We start from the raw sequence: 17,992 nt of genomic DNA, 5'->3' as shown, positions 1-17,992 counted from the left end.
ATTGCCAGTATTGTAATAAATGGAGTGGATGTGAACACCCTTTTCTTTTTAAAGTGCCTGACTCCAAAAGACTCACCTTTAGTTCACTTCACCAACTGTTATGCACCCACCCTTTGGCATCATACTTCCTGGGGCTCCTCCATTTCTTAAATCTGTATCTAGGACTCCAGATTTTGAGTCTTTACTCATGCAATAGATGTAGGGTAACTGAAGAAGGAAATCAGAGGAAGGAACCGCAAAAGTGCCCTGAGAGTCCCAGCCTCCTCACAGAATTAGATTGCTCAGCTTTTCTGCTGTCTGCATAGGACAAACAAGTCAGTGTTTACACAAAAGGATAAGTGGACACAAATCGGACATTAAAAATGGCAACATCCAGAAACCAGTGGGAGAACATTTCAGTCTCCACAGCTGTCTCCTCTGACCTCAAACTTGCCATTCTTCAACAAAAGAACATCCAAGGGAGATTCCTAGGCAAAACTGCTGGGCTAGAATGTATCTGTTAGTTTGATTGTATTCATGTAGGACCAAACGAAGGCCAAGGTCCCCTGCCCCCTACCCCATTTTAGGTGTAAAATTAGCACAGCAAAGCTAAGATGATTGCAGTGTTATCCATCACCTTGTTATTGCTGTTGTGAATTGTATATGCAGGAGTTTTGTACTGGAATGCCATGGGCTGTACCTCTTGCATTTCATGGTCTTTTTGACCCACTGTTTAGCCCACCCCCACCCCCAGAGGTGGTCAACATGAAACTCCCTAGTTGCTGTTGGACTCTCATCAACTCCAACTGTAATAGCCAACTCTCATCATCTCCAACTGTAATTTTTCTGCTGGGAATGATGGGTGTGCTGTGTGTGTGTGTGTGTGTTTGTGTGTGTGTGTGTGTACACACAGAGGTATATAGAGAATTGTGTGTCTACACATGTGCATAGTGACTTAATCACAAGCCATCATACCTTACTTAGATTAATGCTGTGTACAGTTCTGGGCATTATTTTGTATACACTGAGCACACGGATAAATTGGAGTGGGTTCAGAGGGGGGCAAAGATGGTGATGGGGTCTGGAAACCATGTCCTGTGAGGAATGGTTGAAGGAGTTGGCTATGTTTAGCCTGGAGAAGAGAAGACTAAGGTAGACATAACAGCTGTCTTGAAACTTCAGAAACAACATCACATAGGAGGAGGAGAAGCAGCAGCATTATTATCTGTTGCTCCAGGGCAGGACGAAAAGGAACATTGGTCTTACCTTTGAAGGGTTCTTTCCCCCTGTAACTGGAGCTCATCAGTATGGGATTAGTCACTGAGTATGCTCAAGACAGGCCGGAAATAATCAAATGATAGTTCCTCTTGCCAGAGGGTACCATCCCTAGTTCCAGGACTGAAGCGAAGAGTGGTGAATGGTTGAGGCCTTGCTAGAAAATACCAAACTAAAAAATGAAAGTTTCAAGAAACAACTCTCCAACGAATGAGGAAAAGGTAGGGAAAGAGACAGAGAGAGCGGTATGGAAATAGAACTATAACCCTGGAAGCTGCCTCCTCCCAAAAATGACCTAGCCCTTCCAACTATATACAAAGTACGAATAGCCAGGGTACCCTGAGAAAAAAAATCCAGGAGGGCCTGATGAGCTCCAGTTACAGGGGAAAAGAACCCTTCACAGGTAAGACCAATGTTCCTTTTCCCCCTGTACTGGAGCTCATCAGTATGGGACATGCCCAAGCAGTATCCCCAAAGACCTGGGTGGGAGAGGATGTTTTAGACCACCTGTTATAGAACCCTATGGCCAAATGTCACCTGAGAAGAAGCAAATGAAGGAATCTTGTAGTGACGGATAGTGGCCGAGCTCCACATTGCTGCTCTGCAAATATCAGCCAGCAGTGCTTGGGTAGGGAAAGCTGCGGACGCCGCAGCGCTACAGATGGAGTGGGCCATAATACCCGCCGGGGGGAGCAGTTTCTGAGACTCATACACAAGTCTAATGCATGCCCTAATCCAGGCCGCCAAAGAGGATTTTGACGCCTTCTGGCCTAGATTATGAAATTGAAAAGACACAAAAACAGCATCTGACTGCCTGGTATCCTTGGTGCATCGGATGTAGAAACGCAAGGTGCGACGGACATCTAGCTTTTGCCAGAGCTTTTCTTTGTGATGAAAAGGGCTGGGGCAGAAGGAGGGTAAGATGACATCCTGGGGGTGATGGAAAATTGTATTACCCTTTGGCAAAAAAGCAGGGTCCAACTGCAGAATAGCCTCATCAGGCTGGAAGATGCACAGTTCCTTGTGGACCGAGAGAGCCCCTAGCTCTGAAACCCTGAGGGCCGATGTGATGGCCACTAGGAAAAGGGTCTTATATGTGAGAATCCTCAGAGGGATGGAACTCAGGGGCTCGAAGGGTGGTAAGGTGAGGGCATTCAGCACCTTGTTGAGGTTCCATGAGGGGAAATGAGGCATCGGCGGAGGAGCCAAATTGGAAGCTCCCCTGAGAAAACAAGAGATGTGCGGGTGCAAGGACTGCGTCCCCGGATCCGAGATATCCAGAACCAAAGCCAAGGCGGAGACTTGCCATTTCAAGGTGGACGGTTTTAAACGTAACTCGAGCTGGAGAAGGGTCTGTCATTCAGGTGCTTGGACATCTGACGAAAAACCTGAGGATGTAGTTTCTATTCTGAGGGATTGACCAACTGACAGCTTAGCCAATCCACCTGCTGGTTGTCCACTCCGCTTAGGTGTTCTGCGGTTAAGGATGGGAGATGCCTTTCGGCCCAAGCAAAGAGAAGGCTGGATTCCTTCATCAGCCCCTTGGAGCGAGTGCCCCCTGGCGACTGATGTGGGCTTTGGTGGTGGTGTTGTCTGTCCTGAGGAGGACATGCTTGACCTGGATCAAATTCTGAAAATGTAGAAGGGCTAGTCTGGCTGCCCTGAGCTCCAGTTGGTTGATGTTCCATTTCCTTTCTGATGAGGACCAGAGTTCTTGGGCTGGGTGATCTTTGCAGACTGCTCCCCAGTCTATGAGGCTGGAGTCGGTTGTGATCAGGATCCTCTGTGGTTCCGTGAATGGCAGACCCTTCTCCAGCGTTGGGGAGAGCTGCCAAAGGAAGGAATTCTTGACCCAGCTCAAGAGGGGTACTGGGATATGAGTCACAGCCATAATGGCTTCCTGGAATGGAAGAAGAAGCCATTGAAGGGGCTGCGAATGCCACCTGACCTAGGGGGTACATTCCATGGCGGCGATCATCAGCCCCAAAATCTGGGCTAACAGCATCAGGTCCGCTGATGTGGCACAAAGTAGGGGGAAGATGGCAGATGTTATCTTGGTCTTCCTTTCTGTAGGAAGTGTCACCATCGCTGGAATGGTGCAAAAGACCACCCCTAAGTGTTGAAGCAACTGCGAGGGGAGTAGGTGACTCTTGTCCAGATTCACAATGAAGTCTAGATACGGATAGATGCACACCCCTGTAGGCGGAGATGGGCTGTGAGGGCCGCCATAATCTTTGTGAACACCCGTGGAGCCGAGGCTAGGCTGAACAGGAGAGCCTGATATTGATAATGGCAGTTGTTGTAGAAGAAGCGGATGAATTTCCTGTGTTCCAGGAGGATAGGGATATGGAGGTACGCCTCTGAAATGTCCACCAACGTGAGGAAGTCGTTTGGAAGAACTGCCTGCTTGATGGACCGTAGGGACTCCATTCTGAATTTCCTCTTCTTGATGAACCTGTTGAGACATCTGAGATTTAGAACTGCCCTCCAGGACCCATCCTTCTTGGGCACAAGGAATAGTAGCAAGTAAACACCTGAACATTTTAGCATCCAAGGAACACGTTTGATCACCCAAGTCCGAAGAAGATGTTGGATCACTTCAGTCATCAGGAGATGTTTTCCTATCCGCCGGGAATGGGGGGTAACAAAGAAGAAATCGCGAGGTATGAGTGACAGATCCAGGAAATAACCTTTGGATACCGTGTCAAATACCCATTAATCCTGGATTGTGGACAGCCACGTGAGGGCAAACTGCTGAAGCCTGTCCCCTATGGGCAGGTAGTCATTATCATTTATTATAGTGGGCAATCGCGTTAGGGGCTCTATTGCCCTGTGGTCTGGAAGACCCCCTGCCTTGTGGCCTCCTGGTACCTTCCAGCGCCTCTAAAGCTGGTTTGCCTGATGTCTCCTGTGCGAAAGGAAGGCAGGTTGTGAAATTGTCTGATTATGGAAGGAGCTACCTGGGTTGCGAAACCCTCTGCGGTAATCTCTTCTGGTGGTAGGCATAGGCTTCTTTTTATCCTTGGTCTCCACCAGAACCAGATCTAAGGGGAGGCCAGAAAGGTTAGTACCCGAGTAAGGGGAGGCTGTTAATGCGATCTTAGATTTACAATCAACCTGCCATCCATTGAGCCACACCAATCTGCGCAAAACTACCCCAAAGGACAAGGCTCCCGAGGCCTGTTGGACACAGTCAAGATTTGAGTCTGCCATGAAGGCCACAGCCTTAGCCATTTTATTAATTCTCTGTCTTAATTTGGCATTTCCTGGGGGCACTAAGGGTGCCAATTGCTTAGCCCATAAAACTGAAGCCCTGGCAAAAATGGAGTTAGCTGTGGCTGCTCTAATCACTGTGGAAGAGGCCTCATGGGCCCTTTTTAGCAACAGATCACACATTTTGTCCTCTATAGACCTTAGCTGTTCCTGACTCCTGATTCCTGATTTAGGACTCCTTTAGAGACTCCTTTAGAGACTCCTGATTTAGGAGAGTCCCAGATACCATCTGAACAATGGGTGGGTCCACCCTGGGCGTAGCCAGCAAAGAGGCTACCTCAGGTGATAAGGTATAGTGTTTTCTAGGATAGGAGCTAATGGGCCTGCAGGATGCTGGGTTTTGCCATTCTGCCAGCATCATCTGTTTAAACAGATGGAAAAGGCACAGAAGTTGAGGGAGCCAAAGAGGAAGGGAATACATTCTCATCTAATTCTGAAGGTGGTGCCACATCCACTGATACATTAATAATTGCCTGCTTAGCTTTGGATAAGAGGACATCAAAATCAGAAGATGTAAAAAGGCGTGCAGAAATGGGTGCCACAGGAGTAATTTCTTCCTCTGAGAGCTCACCCTTTTCTCTATCCGAGACCTTATGCAATGGCATGTGTGACTCAGGGTCTGATTCAGCAGCAGGCTGAATGAAGGGAATGGGGTTAGGTAAGGGCTGAGCAGGTAGGCTAGGAGCAGACTAGGTGGCAACACTGGGCCCACTGGGGCAGCTGGTTGGGATGGTACCCTGGGTTCTCAAGGGTATTTGGGAGGCCTCTGCTCAGTGTCTGAGGCAGACAAAGACATTGGAAGCTACCTCTTGTGTCTAAGCTAGGTGGCTTGGGGGCAAACCGCCCATGCTCCATTAGGGGAATCGCCTCCCTCCTTGGACTAGAATCTGAGGAAGACGAGGACAAGCACCTGTTAGGTTGCAAAGGCCAATTGGGGCAGCCAGACACCTCAGGGGGAGGGTGGGAAGGTTGCAAGGGAGCTGGAGGAGCCTGCCAGGGGTGGAGCCACTATTGGGCCAACAGGTTCAAAGAACCTGGGTCGCGCCCAATCAGGGGCCGTGCCCCGCGGCCCTGACACACATACCCCCACGTCTGACGTCAGACACAGGGGTGCTGGTTTAGCTACCGAGCGGGGGCTGCGTGGCCCCCGTTCGGGAGTTAAATGGCCAGCGCTGCATTCACGGTGTGGGCAGAAGCAGCTTTTCCCTGCCTTAATGCAGCGAAGAGCTGCTCCACTAGCTCCCAAAGGGGCCGTGTGGCCCCTTCGGGAGTTAAATGGCCAGTGCTGCAAATGCAGTATTGGCCTGACACACACTCCTGAACGGAGCCGCGGGGCTCCATTCGGGAGCCAGACCACGCCTCCCATGACTTGACATCAGACATGGGGGGCAGGGTGAGTGGAGCCACAGCCACACATGGGCTGCTGACGGTCATGCTCCGTAACTGGAGCCTGCAATTGAGGTTGAGCAATAAGAGGCAGGCACTCCCTGGCAAAGAAATCCTTTAGCCACATAGCCACATCAGGTGGGAAGGGAGGGGCAGTCAGCCCCATGGAAGGGGGAGAGACATTACATGAAGGCCCCCCAGCCTGTGCGGTCTGCGCAGCACCGTTCTGAGCGATGTCTCCTTGTTTCTCCGAACCCACAGGCTCCTTACGTACTCTGCTCTTTGTCAGTCGGTTGGGGTGGTGTGCGGGGGTACTGCACAGGCCAGCTGGTTCCCCCTCGACAATAACCACAGGGGAAGTGCTAACGGACGCCAATGAGTCACCCACCAGGTGTTGGTCATCCTTCCCCTTCTTAGCTCTCTGCTCCTTAATGCTTGGCTTGGACCGCTTGCAAATGGTTTGTATGAGCAAACGCTCACTGAGGTGCACAGATTCCAAAAGTTTTTTAGGCTTCTTGAACTTGCTTCCTTTCCCCTCCTTACTGTGTCGACTTCTCTTGGCCGGCTTGTGAGGTGAAGCGAGGAGGATCGCCACAGGTGCCTCCACCGGGGTGGGAATGGCTACGGCCGTAGCCAGAGTTGCCAACGTGGACGGGACAGGGGCAATAGACCCATCTGAGAGAGAGCCTCCTAGAAGCTCCTTGGCATGGGCAAGCTCCATAAGGGAGGCAACAAGCCTGGTTTAGCCCAAAAGAAAGAAACAATAAAAACAAAAGTAAAAATAAATCAGCCGAATTTTATAAAGAAAAAACTGTTTTGGACATTTAAAAAATAATAGAAATGGCCTAAGGCAGGTTCCTTCCTGCCCTTGCACACTTTAAAGCAGAGAAAGCAGGTCAGGCAAAACGTTCTGAAGAAAAAAGCCAAGATCCAGCAAAGCAAAAACTCTCAGCATGCGAGCCTTGAGCAGACAGGACTAGAACTGGGGATGGCAGATTATTTGCGGCCTGTCTCGAGCATGCTCAGTGACTAATCCCATACTGATTAGCTCCAGTACAGGGGGGAAACTACTGAGTTGAACTGCAAGGAAGCAGATTCAGGCTAGACATTAGGAGGGATTTCCTGACTGAGAGAGAGGTTAGGCACGGAACAGTCTGCCTTGAGCAGTGGTGCCTTTGCTGGAGGAAGTTTCCAAACAGCGTCTGGATGGCCATTTGCACTGAGCAGGGGGTTGGTCTAGAACATGGGTTCTCAACCGTGGGTCCCCAGATGTTGTTGGACTTCAACTCCCATAATCCCCAACCAAAGGCCATTGGGGCTGAGGATTATGGGAGCTGAAGTCCAGTAACATCTGGAGACCCAAGGTTGAGAATCCCTGGTCTAGAAGGCCTCCAAAGTCCCTTCCACCTCTAGTCTACAAATATCTGACCACTGAAGATATTTCAGTTGCATCAGATGCAGCTGAGCTCCAGTCCAAGGAAGCTTCTGTTAAAATAAATCTGCTTGTCTCTAAGATGGTGCAAGATTATTTTATTGCTTTTGCTGCAATAAACATAGCTAGCTCTGCGGCCTTTCTTTAGAGAAAACCACAACAGTTAAATGTATTTCGGTCTGTAATGCTTATAGGCTACACCTGCCTAACAAATCTAAATTTGTTCACCCATCATGACTACAAACAAAAAAAGGAATAAAATAAATAAATAAATTTGGCCCTCTAGGAGAGTCCCCAGTATGGAGGGATGCTGTGCTGGGGATGGATAGGGCCAGTTGCTCTCCCCCTGCTACATAAAGATAATTGCCACTGGTAAAAGCACCTTTTAAAAAGCACCACTTGTAAAAGGTGCTCCCCCCGCCGCCCACCCCTCATGTTCCCAAGATGTATTAGAAACAAGGAGGCTGCCTTATACTGAGTCACACCATTGGTCCATCTAGCCTACATGCATCAATGGTCTGACTCGTTGTAGCTCAGCATTGTTGGCACTGACTGGCAGCAGCTCTCAGTGTTTCAGACAAGGCTCTTCCAGCCCTATTTAAAGATGCCAAGGACTTAATTTGGGACCTTAATGCAAAGCAAATACTCCATCATGGAGCTGCGGTCCCAACCCTGGGGGACTGGAGGACCCACAACTGTGGTGGCCATGATCCATACGAATATAGGAAGCTGCCTTATTCCATTGGCCCATCTAGCTTAGTCTTCTCCGCACTGACTGGCAGTGGCTCTCCAAGGTTCCAGGCAAGGGTCCTTCCCAGCACTACTTGGAGATGCCAGGCCTGGGTCCCTCTGCAGATGCTCTACCACTGAGCTATGGTCCCAGCCCCAACCCCAACCAGACTGGGACTGTGTGGGAGAGGGAAAGGGTTGCATCTCCCTCCCTGCATGCCGAGAGTCCAGTCTGGATCATGGGTCTGCTGCAGCAACTATTTCGCGAAGGGTGGAATCCACGCATACACACAGGGCCAAACAACAGAATGTCAAGTTTGCATTATTCCCCTACTAGGAATTCAACGGACAGCAAATACTTCTCTTGTCTTGCCAGAAATAAACACTTTGTACATCTGGTGCAGCGGGGAAATGACTTGATTAGCAAGCCAGAATTTGCCAGTTCAAATCCCTGCTGGTATGTTTCCCAGATTATGGGAAACACCTATATTGGGCAGCAGCGATATAGGAAGATGCTGAAAGGCATCATCTCAGACTGCGTGGGGAGGAGGCAATGGTGAACCCCTCCTGTATTATACCAAAGAAAAATCACATGGCTCTGTGGGCGCCAGGAGTCAACACCGACTCCACAGCACACTTTACTTTACTTACGTCACAACAACCCTTTCACTATTGAGACAGAATATGCCTTATTAAAAATATTTCTCCATTGCTCGGACTCCAAATAACTATTCACAATATAATTATATACTATTAAATCATATTTAATCATATGCTAAGCAAAGATTTCAGTGAGTCACAAGAAAAGTTAAAAAACAACAGTCAAATATATGTATTAAAATCAGTGTTTTAAAACTAAAGTCTAACATCTGAAAGCTAAGGGCAACAAAAGCAACCAGCCAGTAGCAACTTTTAAACCCTAACCTCAGCTTCCAAACATTGGTGGAATTTCCAGGTTTTCACTTTTCTCTGCAAAGAAACGAGATAAAATGCCCATCTTCCCTAATGAAGAAAAAGATTATGGCCCACCCAGGGCCCATGTGCGGAGGGAACAGAAGGGCCATTTGGCCTGGGCTTCAAGCACAAAGGGGGCCTCAGATTTTGACACCACAATTGTCATTTTTGGGCACAGAAAAAGGCTAGAAAAGTATTTGTTAAATAAAAATTTCAAATTAGTTATCACTCCCCTCCCCCCCCCCGCGGTGCCTTATTTTATGTTAATGTGTCATTTTTAATGTTTATTATGGCTAAGGGCCTCAAAAGCTAGAAGTGGTCTCTCTGGACCTCTGAAAGGGCCTGGGCCCACTAGAGCAAAAGTCTCACTGATAGTTGATAGATAGCTAACATCTGAAAAAACCATGGTACCTCCAGAAGGGCTTCATTGGTTGGTCATCAAGCAAGGGGAGGGGTCTTAAAAGGGAAAGATGAAATGGGCTGGCTAACCTGAAGCTCTCCAGCTGCTGTTGGACTACAGCAGGCATCCCCAAACTGCAGCCCTCCAGATGTTGCTGAACTACAACTCCCAGCATCCCTAGACACAATTTTTTGTGGGTGAGTATGCTGGAAGTTGTAGTTCAGCAACATCTGGAGGGCCGCAGTTTGGGGATGCCTGGACTACAGCTTCCATCATCCCCAGGCAGCTGCAATTTATTGTGGCTGGCGATTATTGGAATTGTAATCCAACAACAGTTGCAACTGTTGGCCACTTTTGGCTTAAGGTTTTAAATGTCAAAAATAGCACCTTGAATTGGGGCCAGCAACAAACTGGTAACCAATAACATTGTTTCAAAATAGATGTTATATGTCCATAAAGGGGCATACCTCATAACAAATGGGCAGCTGCATTTTGAATCGTTTAAAGTTTCCAGAACCAATTTGGGCACATCCCCACATACAACGCATTAGAGACTTTTTTGTCATCCAGCATTGGACACAGTTGGCACACTGCAAAATTGGGGATAAAGCACTACAGGCCATAGCTGCTGCCTAGATGTTCAGGGAAAATGCCAGGTCCAAGGGAACTGGTCTATATGAATCTGCCAGGACCCAAGATGACGAAGATGATTGTTCTTCATCTCTGCTCCTGAGATTCAGCTGGCAGGGATTAGAAATGGGGCCTTTTTGGTTTTGGCCCCTTGACGCTGGAATGCCCTCTTGGAAGACCTCCGTTATATTCCCCCCTCAGGGTTTTAAAGAAACTTTAAAGGCTTAGATTTTTAGAGAGGCTTTTTGGATTTCATTTGCGGTTTGTATCTAGTGCATCTCTAAAAATGTTAACAGCTGGTTTTAATTGGGTGTTTTTCAATTGTAATTTTATTAATTTAGATGGTTTTATCTGTGTTATTGTCTTGATATTTTGTGAGCTGCCCCAAACAGTTTTGGACTGGAGGGGTGGGATACAAATACTTTAATGCATAAATATATGAACTCCCAAACCGTGATCTTTAGGAGGGAGTGTGACATTGTCTAGAACAGAGATTGCTCATCTAACATCAACTGAGCCCCTCACTATCATAATCTTTGTTTTATCTGGATTAATCTTGAGTGTACTCCCATCTGTTCCATCCCTAATCTCTCACATGCACTCATAGAAAGGAAAAATAGATGTGGCCACCAGGAACATACCAATGCATTTAGCCAGGATTGAAATTATAAATTCAGAATGCAAATTAATAGCCTGCTCGAACAGAAATGTCTAGATTGTGAGCTGAAATGCAGCTAACGAGAGATCCCTGGTGATATTGCACACTGGATGCGTTCACCCCAGAGGTTTCGTGTAGATATTAAAAAGCATGGGAGGCAAAACAAAACCTTAAAGAATCCCACAGGGCAGTTCCCGGGGAGAGGAACAACAGCATTTCAGCACCACCTTCAGGAATCTACCTTGCACTTAGGAGAGGAACCATGACAAATCTACGCCTCCAGATGGATTGAAGGAGAGGCATAGTAGGCACTTGCCTATGGTGGCAAAATTTGCTGCTCCTCAAATTTTGCCACACCTCTCTGGGGACGGCTGCTGATGCAGCGAGGGTGGTAGGGTGAGGGGAAGGTTCTCCCTTTTAGCAACACCTGCTGCATGGAGGGATGGGGTGGCGAGGGAGAGCTCCTTCCAGCTCCCCTCCTCCCTCCGAAATGACTGCATGCCCCAAGTGTAGTCCGTTGGGCCTTTTTCTGAACGTGGAGAAAGGTCATAACAGACTGCAGATGGGGCATGCTGTGCAGTCATTTTGGAGGAAGGGGGGAGCTGGAAGGAACTCTCTCTTACAACCCATGCTGCCCCATCCCTCCGCACAGAGGGGATTGCTAAAAGAGGGGACATTCCCCTTGCCCCGCCACCACTGCCACCCCACCTGCCGCACAGCAGTATTTTAAAGGTAAAGGGGGGTCTTTCCCCTCCCCTCCACCCTCGCTGTGGGCTGGCGGCTGCCCAGAAAGGGGAGGCAAAAATCCTTGGCCACCTATGGGTGGCAAAAGGCTTAATCCACCCCTGCCTGGGGAGCCACGCCACCTGAGTGGCAAGATGCCTCCATCAGAGCAGCTCTTTGGGAACAAGCTGAGGCTTGCAAACCTTGCAAAGAGAAGAGGGCCATCCTGGCACTTCTTGCAAAGCTTGCAGGAAGCACAAAGAGAGAAGAAGAGGCTGTTAGCAAACGACCCTCCCCCTTGTCCTCCACTCTTATGTTCAAAGTTTGCAAAGGCTGAACCCCCACCGAAGGTGATGGACAAAACCGTATTTGCCACCTTGCCTCAGGTGCCACCATACCTTTGGCCACCTTGACTATAACTGATGGTAACAAATGCTGCTGAGAGGTTTAAAATTAACCGGGTCCCACACCCCTGTCTAGGGGTGTAGCAAGGTTTGAGTGGGCCCAGATACAAGATTTTAAAATGGCCCCCCCTCACTGAAGCTCAGCTCATGAAGTAAAGAAATCTTAAATAAGGCTGAATAGTGGTAACAAAAAATATAGTGTTATACACACACACACATCCTATGTGCCACAATAGAATATCCACGATGCAAGTCATTTAATGGTACTAGAGAAAGACATACTGTTCTGGTAGCTCCAGGTCTTAACACTCACATCAATTTCGGAGGATGAATACAACTGAAGGAAGCCCGGGCGGGTGTGTGGCTGGGGGAGTCAGTCATGTGACTTGCCTCTGAGGGGCCCCCCAAGGCAGTGGGGCCCCAGACAACTGTCTCCCCTTGCCCTATTATAGTTAGGCCCCTGCCCCTGTCCTTCACCCAGTTTTAAATCATATCCCCATGTCTCCCAAAGATGGATATTCTTGAGCACGATCTGTTAATGGAACATAGGAAGCTGCCTTTTACTCAGTCAGTAGCCTGGTCCCTCTCGCTCAATATCGTCTACACTGACTAGCAGTAACTCTCCAAGGTTTCAGGTGGGAGTCTGAAGAGAGCTGGTCTTGTGGTAGCAAGCATGACTTGTCCCCTTAGCTAAGCAGGGTTTGCCCTGGTTGCATATGAAAGGGAGACTAGAAGTGTGAGACTAGAAGTGCCCTGTAATATATTCCCCTCAGGGGATGGAGCCGCTCTGGGAAGAGCAGAAGGTTCCAAGTTCCCTCCCTGGCAGCATCTCCAAGATAGGGCTGAGAGATTCCTGACTGCAACCTTGGAGAAGCTGCGGCCGGTCTGTGAAGACAATACTGAGCTATATAGACCAATGGTCTGACTCAGTATATGGCAGCTTCCTATGTTTCCTATGAGTCTCTCCTGGTGCTACCTGGAGATGCCAGGGAGTGAACCTGGTACCTTCAGCATGCAAACAGGTACTCTGCCACTAAGCTATGGCCCCATCCCTTAACGGGAATATCTGATAGCACTCACATGTAGACACCCATCCAAATGTAAAGCAAGGCATACCCTGCTAAGCAAAAGGGAGAATTCATGCTTGCTACCACAAGACCAGCCCACCATAATCACTTGCTAGCAGCAACACTAGTCAGGCTGAAGGCCTCAGGCAGGGAATGCCAAGAAATTGGAGCTCAGTGTTGAAACACATTTCTTGCATGAAGAAGGTCTCAGGCTCAGCCACCAACATCTCAGGTAGTTTGGAAAAGACCCTGAAACTCTGGAGAACTGCTGCCAGTCAGAACACAAAGATAGGCCAAGGATTTGATTCAGTGTTGGGTAAGAAGTGCCCAGATGGGCAAAGGCTGAGTCAAGCATGTCATAGCACTGACCTCTCCCAGCACCTGTGTCAGCTGTATAATTTAACCTGCCTTCATTCTTATTTATGACCGCTAGGGTATCTGTTTCAGAGAACAAACATGAACATATACAAGGGGAGCAGATGCAAAGGTCAAACAAACATCGATAGCCATGCAAGAGTGGGAATTTTGATAAGTTCAACTTGTTATGCTTTAGGATAAGGTGAGAAAAGCTGCACCTAAAAAAATCATCTCTTTGTATGCCTGTTAAAAGTACAGTAGATTTGTCTGTTCAATGTTCCGTATCACATCACTCAGCTGACATCCTAAGTGATTCAATGGTAGTCTGACTGAAGTAAAACAATCTTTGAGAGTAAGTCCTGAGTAGTTCTACTGAGTAACTTAATCTGGATGCCAGCCACAGTCTGGAAAACATTCATCAGCTGAATTTCTACATGATAGGACAGGAGTTCTCAAACTTGGGTTCCCAGATGTTCTTGCAGTACAACTCCCATCATCCCTGCCTGGCCATTGTGGCCAGGAGTGATGGAACCTGTAGTCCAGCAACATCTGGGGATTCCGATTTGAGAAAGAAGATGCTGGGGGGAAAGTGGGACCTCTACTCACATGGCTGCTGCTGCTCTAAGGGTTGTGGGCATCCCCTTGATACTTAAAGGTCAAGTGTGCCCTTGAGTCGGTGTTGACTCCTGGTGAGCACAGAGCCCTGTGGTTTTTCCTTTGGTAGAACAGAGGAGGGATTTACCATTGCCATCTCCCATGCAATATGAGACAATGCCTTTCAGCATCTTCCTATATTGCTGCTGCCCGAAATAGGTGCTTCCCATAGTCTGGGAAACATACCAGCAGGGATCTGAAATGGCAACCTCATGCTTGCTAGGCAGGTCATTTCCCGCTGCGCCATTGATACTTAGATAAATATAAAAGGGATTATATGCTCACAATTCTTGGAGTAACACAAAAGAAAGCAAGATGTTGGATTAGATAGAGATTTGGTATGATCCAGCAGAGCTCTTCTTATATCCTACAGCCAAGATGCCATGTAATAGCCTAATTAAGAGCAAAGTAAATCAAAATTTATTGTTTAAAAAGAGCTGCACAACTTTGGCCCTCAAGATGTTGTTGGACTACAGCTCCCATAATCCCTGTTAGCTGAGGATGATAAGCATTGTAGTCAGACCCATAGCTGGTGGGAGTGGGTGTTGGCTGGTCCACATTAAATTTTTCTCTGCCCCATCCTAAGCTTTTACAAACAAATAATTTTCAAATAATCTAAAGTTGCTTGAATGTTGTCTTTAAAAGGCCAGATATGCTGCCCGCCGCCGCCACCTTTTTGGCAAACATTGCCCGCCCCCCCATGTTTAGGCTGGCTAGACAGGCCTGGTTGTAGTCCAAGAACAACTAGCAGGCTGAAGTTGCACAGACCTGATTTAAATATCTCAAGATATTTACCAATTCCTGGCAATAGTGTTGAATTTGGTTTCTGGGATGGCCAGCCCCTTATCCAGATACCCAGAGGATAAATCCACACAGATCTTGAAAATGCAGACTACCAAATTAGAGAGGAATTCTCTAAGGACAACTTTTATACTAGGTTTGCTACATCTAGTAGCAAGATGGCTGCCATCCAAAAAGTTGTTTCAATGCCGAGATTACTTTAACAAGCACGTTAAGGCAAGAGAGATGAGTTTTCACCAGGAAATACATTATTTCTTCAAACTGGTTGACAAGAACCCACCCAATAACTCCCACTTTCTCAGGCCTGTGCTGTGAATTAGATAACACCACAGGACACATGAAGGCCATTTGCTAGATAAAGAAGACTGGTGGCTTTGTATTTTTAAAAGGAAACAAGAAAGACACTTTTCCCTGCTCCCTTTTCAGGTCAAGTTAGTGTAAATGTTTTAGTTAATCGCGGACAGGGAAAGAGGACGAAATAATAGATGGACACAAGATGGCTTCTGTTGTGCTAACTCCCTTGCTACATAATTTGTTACCTGCAGGGAGCATTGAGATTAATGAGGTGTTGCTGAAAGGAGGGGAGGTGAAAATCATCAAACACGTGGAGTTTATTTATGGTCACCTTTATCAAGGAAGGGCTTGTGTGAATTTCATCAGCGGTTGTGGATGGGTTGACTGAACATTCTACAAACTGTTTGGGGTTGCCATGTTTATCCCCACCTCGTACTTTGGCCTTGTTCCTGTATCTTTAATCCCACCATGCTGAAATTTAGCAGATGAGTCTCACACGGAAATATGTGGTAGCAGGTAGGTAGGTGTGTGTGTGTGTGTGTGTGTGTAAGAACCACAAAGTTGGAGATGGGCTTTGTAGTGGTCACCCTCCCTCAGGATATCTTTGCTGCCACCACTCAGATCTGTTTGGCAGTATCTGAGACCTGGCAGTTTTCCACACCAGGCTTTTAGTCCGCATCTCCTCCGGAATGGAGGGGGTGCGTTCACATATCAGCCAGATTTACCCCAAAGTTCTTGCGTGCTATCAGGAAGGGAGCACTTCACACACGATTCGGGTTTTTCACTGTGTGTTAAGAGTGTAGCTGGATTTATATCTGGGGTTTTTAAAAACCCCATTTTTTGAGTTATTGGGGGGGGCTACTTTGAACTCGCAGTAAAGCCTCATAGAAAACTCACGGTAAATTCTGCTGTTTGGGAAACCTCCAGCAATCCACACTTCTCCCCCAATGAACTGTGTAGTACCGTGGGGGGTCTCTCTTCAGGTATTGTGGGAGAATAAACAAAATGCACTTCTAAAAAAACCTAAACAGGATTTTTTGTGTTTGTTTAGCAAACGTTCTTTAAGCGTGGTGGCTGCAAGTCATAGAGGGACATAAGCATAGTGGTTTCAAAGTGTTGACACAGCTTACAGAGATGTGAATGGCAGAGGTGCTCTTACCCCTGGACTTCCGGGCCGAAGTCCAAGGCCTCCGTGCACCCCCTGCCCACTCCCCGATCCCCTTTAGTCTGCCTCGGGTGGTGTGATTGCTGCGCTGCCGGCCAGTTGGCCAAGTGTGACTGTGGCCTGCGCTGGGCAGCCGAGCATGACCTCTGCTTGAGAGACAAGAGGGGTGGGGAAAGAGAAATGTGGGGTGGGAAGGTGTTAAGTTGCGCGCTGAGATGTTCCTGCTAATGCATATTTGCATGAATAGACCTGTTTTATAACCTTGCATTCTTGTGAGTTCAGTGGCTGTTTGTGCCCTCAAGAACCCACATGTTAAAAATACTGTGTCTGTCACAGTGTGTGTGTGTGTGTGTGTGTGTGGGAGGGGGCGGGCGCTCCAAAGGCCTTAATGTCCAGGCTCCAAAATTACCTGGTGCACCTCTGGTTAATGGCCTTCCTCCCCTCTGGGCTTCAGGTGCTTGGCTGGTTGCAGAGTTTCGACTCAGCTTTCCTCCTGCTGCTGAGGTCTGTTGGGTCTTCCTCTCTGAACAAGCCCTAGCTTTCTGGTGGAGAACAGGTTCACTCGTCCTGCTTCCACCTAAGCCCCATTTCTCTTTTCACCCGATAAATCTCCCCTGTTCAGAAGAGCCCCCAAGTCTGCAAGCCTCCACTCAACTTCTCCCCCCTCACTCATTGACTAACTGCCATCCGGAGGATTTTTAACGGTCTCCCTCCGGAATTCCAAGCAGGGTTTCCTTAACCTCCCTGCAGGGGTCTCACTTCTGCCGCCACCGACAATCAACCTCCTGGCACAGACTTACACAATGCTACAAATATAAATTCCAAAACATATGGAACAGGGGTGGGGAACCTTGGCCCTCCAGCTGTTGTTGAACTACAACTCCCATCATCCCCAGCCTGGGGATGGTGGGAGTTGTAGTTCAAAAACAGCTGGAGGGCCAAGTTTCCCCACCCCTGATACAGAACAACCAGTACTAATGGCGCAGCAGGGAAGTAACTTGCCTAAGGAGCAAGAGGTTGCTGGTTCGAATCCCTGCTGGAAACACCTATGTTGGGCAGCAGCGATATAGGAAGATGCTGAAAGGCATAATCTCATACTGCGCGGGAGGAGGCAATGGTAAACCCCTCCTGTATTCTACCAAAGACAACCACAGGGCTCTGCGGGCGCGAGGAGTTGACACCGACTCGACGGCACAACTTTACTTTTACTTTACTAAGAAATACAAACCGTCACAGGCTTGTTGGCCACCTAGCCCAACCTCCTGCTTGATGAAGAAAACCAGCACTATGGCTGCAGCTAAAAAGGAGAGAACAGCTTAACTTAAGCTACTTACAACTATCCAGCCTCCACCTGAAGACTTCCACTGAGGAAGAGCTCTCCCCACCCCTGGCAATTTATTCCATTGTCAAACTGTTCATACCATCAGGAAGTCTCTATTTCCAAAAGAGCTGGAAATGTTATGATCTTTATGGATGCATAACCCAGGCATCAGCAGGCGAGAAGATGGCACTGGCAGATTTGAGGTAACCTGCAAATACACTGGTTCCATAAAAATCTGAAGGAAAAAACCTAAGAGGGCAAAAAATAAACAAACAAAAAACCCACCCTGCAAAAAAACCCCAATTGCCTCAATGTAACTCAATGGAACAGAATGTTTGTGGATCAGAGGGTACTTAATAGACAACTAGGTGGGTGAAGTGAATAGAACTCAGTGGTGGGGAGGAAGGGACTTGAACAAAAAGAGCAGGAAATTTCTCACCTTGAAGAATGCTCCCTCAAGACAGTTACAACCCCATCTGCTTCTGAGGGT

The 17,992-nt window shown here is 47.9% G+C and overlaps 1 protein-coding gene across 11 annotated transcripts in view; it reads right to left on the bottom strand.

The window, feature by feature from the left end:
• Positions 1-16,884, bottom strand: part of LOC128330521 (sulfotransferase 2B1-like) — a 59,016-nt gene extending 42,132 nt beyond the window's left edge. For 2 of the 11 annotated variants that reach the window (XM_053263555.1, XM_053263560.1), the window contains exons 1-2: positions 16,591-16,884; positions 14,207-14,314 (exon numbers count right to left, since the gene is read on the bottom strand). The gene's annotated coding sequence lies outside the window, so the exon portion shown is untranslated. Of the gene's footprint in view, positions 1-76; positions 298-14,206; positions 14,315-14,716; positions 14,869-16,175; positions 16,328-16,590 lie in introns of those variants that run through there. The other 9 variants (XM_053263559.1, XM_053263567.1, XM_053263569.1 and 6 more) reach the window with 9 other exon arrangements.
• Between the last annotated feature and the right edge of the window lie 1,108 nt (positions 16,885-17,992).

Source organism: Hemicordylus capensis, chromosome 6 (assembly GCF_027244095.1).
Source record: "Hemicordylus capensis ecotype Gifberg chromosome 6, rHemCap1.1.pri, whole genome shotgun sequence".
In the NCBI taxonomy this organism is placed as follows: Eukaryota; Metazoa; Chordata; class Lepidosauria; order Squamata; family Cordylidae; genus Hemicordylus; species Hemicordylus capensis.
Note: the sequence above shows the minus strand (reverse complement) of the source record. Positions and strands in the feature narration are given on the sequence as shown.